This window comes from Sminthopsis crassicaudata, chromosome 1, assembly GCF_048593235.1.
Source record: "Sminthopsis crassicaudata isolate SCR6 chromosome 1, ASM4859323v1, whole genome shotgun sequence".
Taxonomy (NCBI): Eukaryota; Metazoa; Chordata; class Mammalia; order Dasyuromorphia; family Dasyuridae; genus Sminthopsis; species Sminthopsis crassicaudata.
The window spans coordinates 292,549,432-292,557,004 of NC_133617.1; positions in this window are offsets into that span (position 1 = coordinate 292,549,432).

A 7,573-nucleotide genomic window follows, 5' to 3' on the forward strand; every position below is an offset into this window, starting at 1 on the left:
GAGAGAAAAACGAACCTCTCAGGGCCATTTATTTATAAGGCCCTAAGCCATGAATTGTATTAATGACATCTGAAACTTAGAGTTTAAATTTTCTTGTCAGAAATAATGGATGCTAGATAACAATTCTTGTGAAAAATGCTTGAAAATTTTGTTTGACTTCAAGATTGTGAATCAACAGTATAATGCAACAGATAAAAAACTACCAACAAACTGAATTAATGGAAGTATAGTGCCCAGGAAAAGTGAAATGAAGGTCCCACTAAATATTTTTCTAGTTAGACCTCATCTGCTATACTATTTTCATTTCCTTAAATCATGTTCAAAAAAGTCAATAAATACTTTGATGGAGCTAGTGATCATACCATACAAGAAATTAATGAAATCGCTTTCAAGTACTTTTTAAGGGCTGTTATATTGAATATGAATTAGTTTTATTCTAATTGGCCCAAGATGCCAAAACTTCAAGAAATGGGTACAAGTTGAAATAAGGCAGACTTCAATTTGGTGTTCTTAGGTTCAATTGCATTAATTACTTTCCAAACAATACACTGTATATATCTTGTATGCACTGAATTATTCACAACTTGAATAGAATGTAAGATCTCTGAGTGTAGGGAATGCTTTTGCTGTTCCTTGTATCCCCAACACTCAATAGCATGCCCAACAGAAGTAAGAGCTTCAGTGCTTGTTGACTGCCTTGTTTAAAAATAACAGTTGGCTAAATTAAGAAGATAATGCTTCTTCAATGCCCCTTTAAAGGTGATTTTAAATGGAACGATATTGTAAATACTACATTAGTTCAAGTAGAAAATTTTCCTAGGAATAGAGCAATGAGAACCAACAGGCAAATTAAATAAAGTATTTAGTGCAAAGAAAATTAAAAATGATAGAAGAAACAATAGATATCTGCCAATAAGAACAGAATTCTATATAGCTGAAGAGTTTTTCAAAATAATTTTTTAAACATAGTATTTAGTGGTAATTACACACATATATTGTATCTGGGTTATATTGTAACATATGTAAAATGTATGGGATTGCCTGTCATCAGGGGGAGAGTGTGGAGGGAGGGGGGGGATAATTTGAAAAAAATGAATACAAGGGATAATATTATAAAAAAATTACTCATGCATTTATACTGTGGGAAAAAATTCTAAATAAAAAAAAAAAAACAAAAACAACAACAACAACAAAAAAAAAAAAAAACCACATAGTATTTAGGTGACCCAGTAGATAGAATGCTGAGGTCAGAGTCAGAAAGACTCATCTTCCTGAGCTCAAATGTGGCCTCATATACTTACCTTGTTTGTCTCAGTTTCCTCATATGTAAAATGAGCCGGAGAGGGAAATGACAAACCATTCTAGTGTGTTTGTTAAGAAAACCCCAAATGGGATCACAAAGAGTTGTACACAATTGAAAATAACTGAACAAAAACAAAATGATGAGCCTGGATACTTCTTCAAAAGGGAAGTTTAGGGAGGAACTGACCAGTGGGAATAGGGGGCAGCAAGAGTAGAGGAATCTTCTAGGGTGAGAAGACAATTGGAAGATGGTAGAGAAATCCAGATCATCAGGAGACAAATAAAGGAAAGATGGAGTCAGAAAAATAGAGGAAAAGAGAACATCATCAAACCTTCTCAGAAAAGAGATTCCTGATTCCCTTATTTTATTTTATTTTATTTTGTATTATTTTAGATGAGGGATTGTTTCCTACACTCTTTGATGCAATAACAGAATGTAATCACAGATGATGAGGCTTTAATGCGCAAGTAATATGTCCTGATTTCTTTATTTCTCCCTTCCAGTCAGATGAAAGCTCCTTGGGAGCTTCCACTGTTTTGATTTTGTTTTTCTCTACCTAGTTCTTTGCTTCGTATCTGACCCGTAATGGGTCACCTGCAATCTCCTCCTGGAGCGTCTGTTTTCCCTGCACTCTTCTCATCCCACAACATCCTCTGCTATAGTGGTTCCTTTCTCCCATTTGTGCGTTCTTCCTGGAACCTCCATTTTGTGGAAGGGTCAATGGCCCTTCTCATTCTTCTCCTTGCTGTGTTTCTAAGTGCTTAGACTTCAAAAATTCCCTCACTCTTCATGGGTACCTTGACCATCACCCCTCTTTTCAATTCTTTTGTTATTTTGAGTGCTTCCCTCATTAGATTGTAAGCTCTTTGAAGGCAGTAGAGCATTTTTTGTTTTATTTTGCTTTATTAGTATCTCTAGCACTTTACACAGTGTCTAACATGTAGTATACACTTAATAAATAACCTAAATAGCTTTCTCTTTCCAGGTCCTGGGAGGAAAGCTTGCTACATAAAAGATTTCCTCAGGAGGAAAGCCGCCCAGGAGACTTTCTACAAGATTTGTTAGTTCTTCTATTGAGATCTAGCACTTCCCAGACCCCTGGTCTTCCATGTTTCTTTGGTTGACAAGCTTTTAACGTCCTTTCCATTAGCAAGTCTGCAATGCTGTGTGCAAAAGGCAGCACATAGAGCTTAGGATATTCGAGATGTGCAAACCAAATGATGACTTAATCTCATCTTGGTAAACTAATACTATTTAAACTTTTGTGTATGTGAATCTATCTACTGAAAATTTTCTAGGAAAGAACAACTTTGCAAGACAGAGAAACTGTTATTGAAACTAGCTTCTGGTTAGGAAAATTACATTTAGGAGACTGTGAGGTCTGTAAAACATAATTCAACTCATGTCTTTTCATTTCCTACTGGATTCTCAGTTTTGCTCAGTTCAGTGTGCCAAAACTAAAATCCTCTCACCCCCCAGTGAGATCTGACAGGGAAATTTTGCCAGTTTGGCTGTCAGAACTGATGACAAGGCATTGATTAGCTACAGATTTTAATGTTAGAGTAACTGCTGTTTATTTCATCTGTTTCTTGAAGGCAATTCTGTGAAAACATCCTGTGTGCACCCTGGGGACATTTGATTCAACTTGCATTTGTTAAAGGAAAACTGTCAGCTACCACTTATTTATCTGGCTCAAAAAAAATTAGGATTCTGACCATGAAACCAGTGTAATTACCTTCTTTTTGCTTTTCTATGTCTTCCATGGAATAACCTTCAGTCTGAAAAGTTCAACCAGAAAGTCATTGTTAATTACTGTCATTGCTTTTCTTCACTGATCTGTAATACACAGAAAGGACCAGATGTAACCCAGTCAAATGCATTAAAGATTTGCTACCTGCTTTCTTTAAAGGGCACCTCTGTCACTTTCGCTGCCATTATCCTCCCTTCTTGCTCATTAAAACTCCAACTTTTATAGCTTTCTAGAGGTTTTTCCCCTTTAGTTATACAATGTGATTAAAGAATAATAACCTTTAAACTCTATTACCACATTCTTAACAAGTATCACAAAGAAGGAAAAATAAGGGAAGAAGCAAAGATTTACACAAGGTTACTTTAAGATTTAGTTAATTCTTTGACCCAATAGAAGCTGGCTTCTGGAAATCTTTCTTAATGTCTTAGCAGTGTCAAGACATGTTCTGGCATGATCTGAAATGCTTTAGTGGATGATGTGAAGAGTGTGTTGGCAGCTTGCTGAGTTTATTTAAAAGAAAGGAAAAAAGAAACAAAGGAAAAAAAGAAGAAAAAAGGAATGAAGGAAAGACAAAAAGAAGGAAGGAAGGAAGGAAGGAAAGAAGGAAGGAAGGAAGGAAGGAAGGAAGGAAGGAAGGAAGGAAGGAAGGAAGGAAGGAAGGAAGGAAGGAAGGAAGGAAGGAAGGAAGGAAGGAAGAAAGAAAGGAAAGCTATCTTTTATAACTGTAACAATCTCTTGCTTAACTCAGAGTCATAGTCAAACTAAGTCTTTAGAGTATAAGGGGAAATTTTCATGTTGCAAGCTAATGGTGGAGAAAATTAATATATTATGTCCCAAAGGAACGGGAAATAGAAATGGTTTTTTCCATTGAATCAAATTGAAATCCTCTACTATTTTGAGACCCTTTCTTCAAGAGCTTCACATTTTCCAATCACTCTCCAGCTCCAGTATCTGTTTATTGCAGAGAGCCTAAAATTATAGTGAAGATACAAATATTTAAAAAAGGAAATAGATAAGGCTTACTAAATACCAATTCTTACTGAGTTCCCACCCCCTTGAATTTCTAAGCCACTTTGGAAAAGAGATTTACTGCTAATGTTGGATCCCTCAGGCAGAACTTGAAATAGGTAGACAAGGTAGACTAAATCTCATCAGACATAAAACCCAAGAGGAGTGAGCATATACACAAGTTTTTCTGCATGTGCAATTCAAGGGAAATTTTATCATATTATTTTTTATAAATATATATCTTAATGCCAATAATTCTACATTCCATGCCATGAAGAAATTTATTTTGTGATAAATTTTTGTGAATGTTATGGTGAAAATTTAAGGCCTTGATAATTGAATGGCCACAGTACATTGGGTGCAATTTACAAATGAGAAGATAGAAAATTTTCTAAACTTTGGCACTAAATTAGTTCACACAGAAGCCCTGTCCTGCCTCTGCCTTCAGCCACACTAACCAGATGATTATAGAACATTTTGTAGGTTTTAGGTTGCTAATTTCTTAATGACAATTTCTCAATTCCTGGCTAGTGCTGAGGAACTAGTATTTTATAGGCACAGATCCTGAAAAGCACATCAAAAATGCAAAGTGGATTTTCTTTATTTACTTTATTTACTTCTTTCCACTTTGAATTTGTTTGAATGGACCTATATCTCCTTCATTCCACATTAGATTGAAGTTAATTAGTATTTACTGAGAATGAATCAGTTTATGCTTTCTGTTTAAATTACTTCATGGTTAGAAATTAAGAACCATTGAATTTTAGATGTAAGAAAGGCCTATTTTTGATTTAATCATAAGATGATAGACTCACACATGAGAGGCAAAGTGACTTGCCAAGGATCTTAGATTTAGTAGTAGAGTTTAGGGCAGGTCACTACAATCCCAATTCAACTTTGCCTTTACTCTGCTTCATTAATTTGTTTAAAAAAAACAAAACAGATCACTGACTACATGTAAATGTAAATAATACATTAACATTATGTTTTGATTTTTTGTAAAGAGCTTTCCTTTCAACTACCTTGTGAGATCAACTGTACAAGTGCAATCTAGCCTTAATCACTAAATGGGTGTTGGCATCAGTCAAACTGAGACCTACTGTAGACAGTTTAAAAAGGCCGAAGTCTCCCATTTCATCTAGGGTTGTCTCTACTTGTCTTGATTTAAATTTGGCCAGATGGCTCTGGAAGGGAAAGTGAGGCAGGTGACCTTGCATCTAAATCCAATTCACTTGCATATCATGGCATAGTTTCCCTGACGTCATGATTCTCTTCACAAATGAAAGACAAATAACAATCTTTGTGGGTAAAACTGGTTTTTCTTTCCTTCCTTCCTTCCTTCCTTCCTTCCTTCCTTCCTTCCTTCCTTCCTTCCTTCCTTCCTTCCTTCCTTCCTTCCTTCCTTCCTTCCTTCCTTCCTTCCTTCCTTTCTTCCTTCCTTCCTTTTCTCCTTCCCTCCTTCCCCTCTTCTTCCATCCTTCCCTCTTTCCTTCCATCTGTCTACCTAGGGTATCATACCCTTACCTACAGATGCTCTTTAAAGCCTTTTATCCCTCTTTTTCACCTCGGAAGCCTCCCAAGATATCTTGGTATTTACTGGCTGGATTTTTTTTCTTAAGGACCAGGTCTTAAATAAAAACCAATCTGATTCTAATTAGTCACCAATAGGTCCTAGGCCAAGCCCCATTTGGTTATTATCAACTCATTTTGAATGTAAACAGAAATCATTTCTGCCTTGGTCAAAAATTCTAAGGGTCTTCCCATTCCAGATTCATTCATGTTTTGTTTACTGATGATGAAATTGAGCTTAAGAGAAATTCAGTTACCTGATTATATAGTAAAATGACAATTTAGTGATCCATTATTAGCAGAGGCTGGCCTAAATATTATGGAAATGGAATCAAGACTAGTTGGAATAGTAAATCACCTAACTGCTCCTGGTCCATTAGAGGTATTTGGAAAATAAGATTATCATGCTTTTCAATGGATCAATTCTGTACTAAGTTTATTTTCTTTTGCTCTTTTCTCCTTAGATAATATGAAAGACCTCTAGAAAAACAAACAATCTCCTCAATTGTACTAAGAAAAGAGAATGGAATTAATGGAGAGTGTTATAGAAAGACCCTTGTCATTCAAGAGAAATCTGAGTAAAACAGAAAAGATAGAGAATCTGAGGATATGCATAAAAAGACTAGTTCTCTTTTTTGGAATTCTGTTTTCCAAAGGGATTAGTTGAGAGGAATCTCTGGGTGGGACAAAAGTGTTAACATCTTTCTTGCTTTTTTTGGAGGATGAAAATGAGTTCAAGAACTTGAGGGTTGGCATTGCTGCTCAACTGGCTTGGCCCAATGATAAGAGACAATTCTATCAAAGGTAGTGGGGTATAAAAGATAGAATGCTAAGAATCAGAGGACCTGAGTTTGAATCTCAATTCACTGTTTTGTCATCTACAGCCAAATCATTGAACTTCTTCCCACCTCATTTTTTTCATTGATAAAATGAGGAAGGTATATTAGATGATCATTAAGGCTCCTTCCAATTCTAAATCTATAGTCTTATAATCTTCCTCTTCCCCTGCCCTGTTCCCATTAATCTTCTTGGCAATTTATTGGATTAGAAGTCCAGTATTGCTTTTGTTCAGTCATTTCAATGATAGCCAACACTTATGGCCTCTGTTTAGGTTTTCTTGCAAAGACATTGGCGTGATTTGTTATTTCCTTCTCCAGATAATTTTACAGATGAGGAACTGAGGAAAACTAGGTTAACTAACTTGCTCGGAGTCTCACAGTTAATAAGTGTCTAAGGCCACATTTGAATTCAGAGATGAAGTTTCTGACTCCAAGCCATCAGATTTGCATTTATTATTGTCCCAGGAAACCAAGGCTTAGAGTGCTTAGTTGCTTGCTCATGGTCACACAGCTAGCAAATGTCAATCATAGGATCTCATTTAAGTCCTTCCCACCTGTAAGTCTGATACTTTTTTCACTCTTCCATATAACCTTTCAGAGGAATCTGTGTTCACCTATATGAACCCATGTCTCTCATCAGCATTCTTGCCTTCAGCCTTTAGGAGAGTCGTTGCAACAGCCAGCCCATTCTTTCAGCAGACTTAAGCAAGAGGAATATACTTGTTCTTTCTTGCCTCAGTTACACCACACCTTTCTTTTAGACAAAGATGGTTGGTTCACACACAGCCTCATGTCTGTGTGTCTCTGAAGGGGAGGAGCAAGAGCACTCCTACCTCATTCTAACTCAAAATCTTGAAATCCTTTGAGTAGCATAAAATAAAGTAGATCTAAATTTTAGGGGTTACTTTAAAGTTGGTGGTTGCAATTAACTGACAGCTATGTTAATCAGTGTCACTAATAAAATTAAATTGTTTGACACTTAAATTGTGTATGTTTCTGACATAACAAGATGGAATTTACTTAAAATACAATTCCATCCAAAGCAACTTTTTAGAGCCTTTATCCCAAGCCTTTGCATTCTGGTAGAAGTGGGAAGGCTTCTCT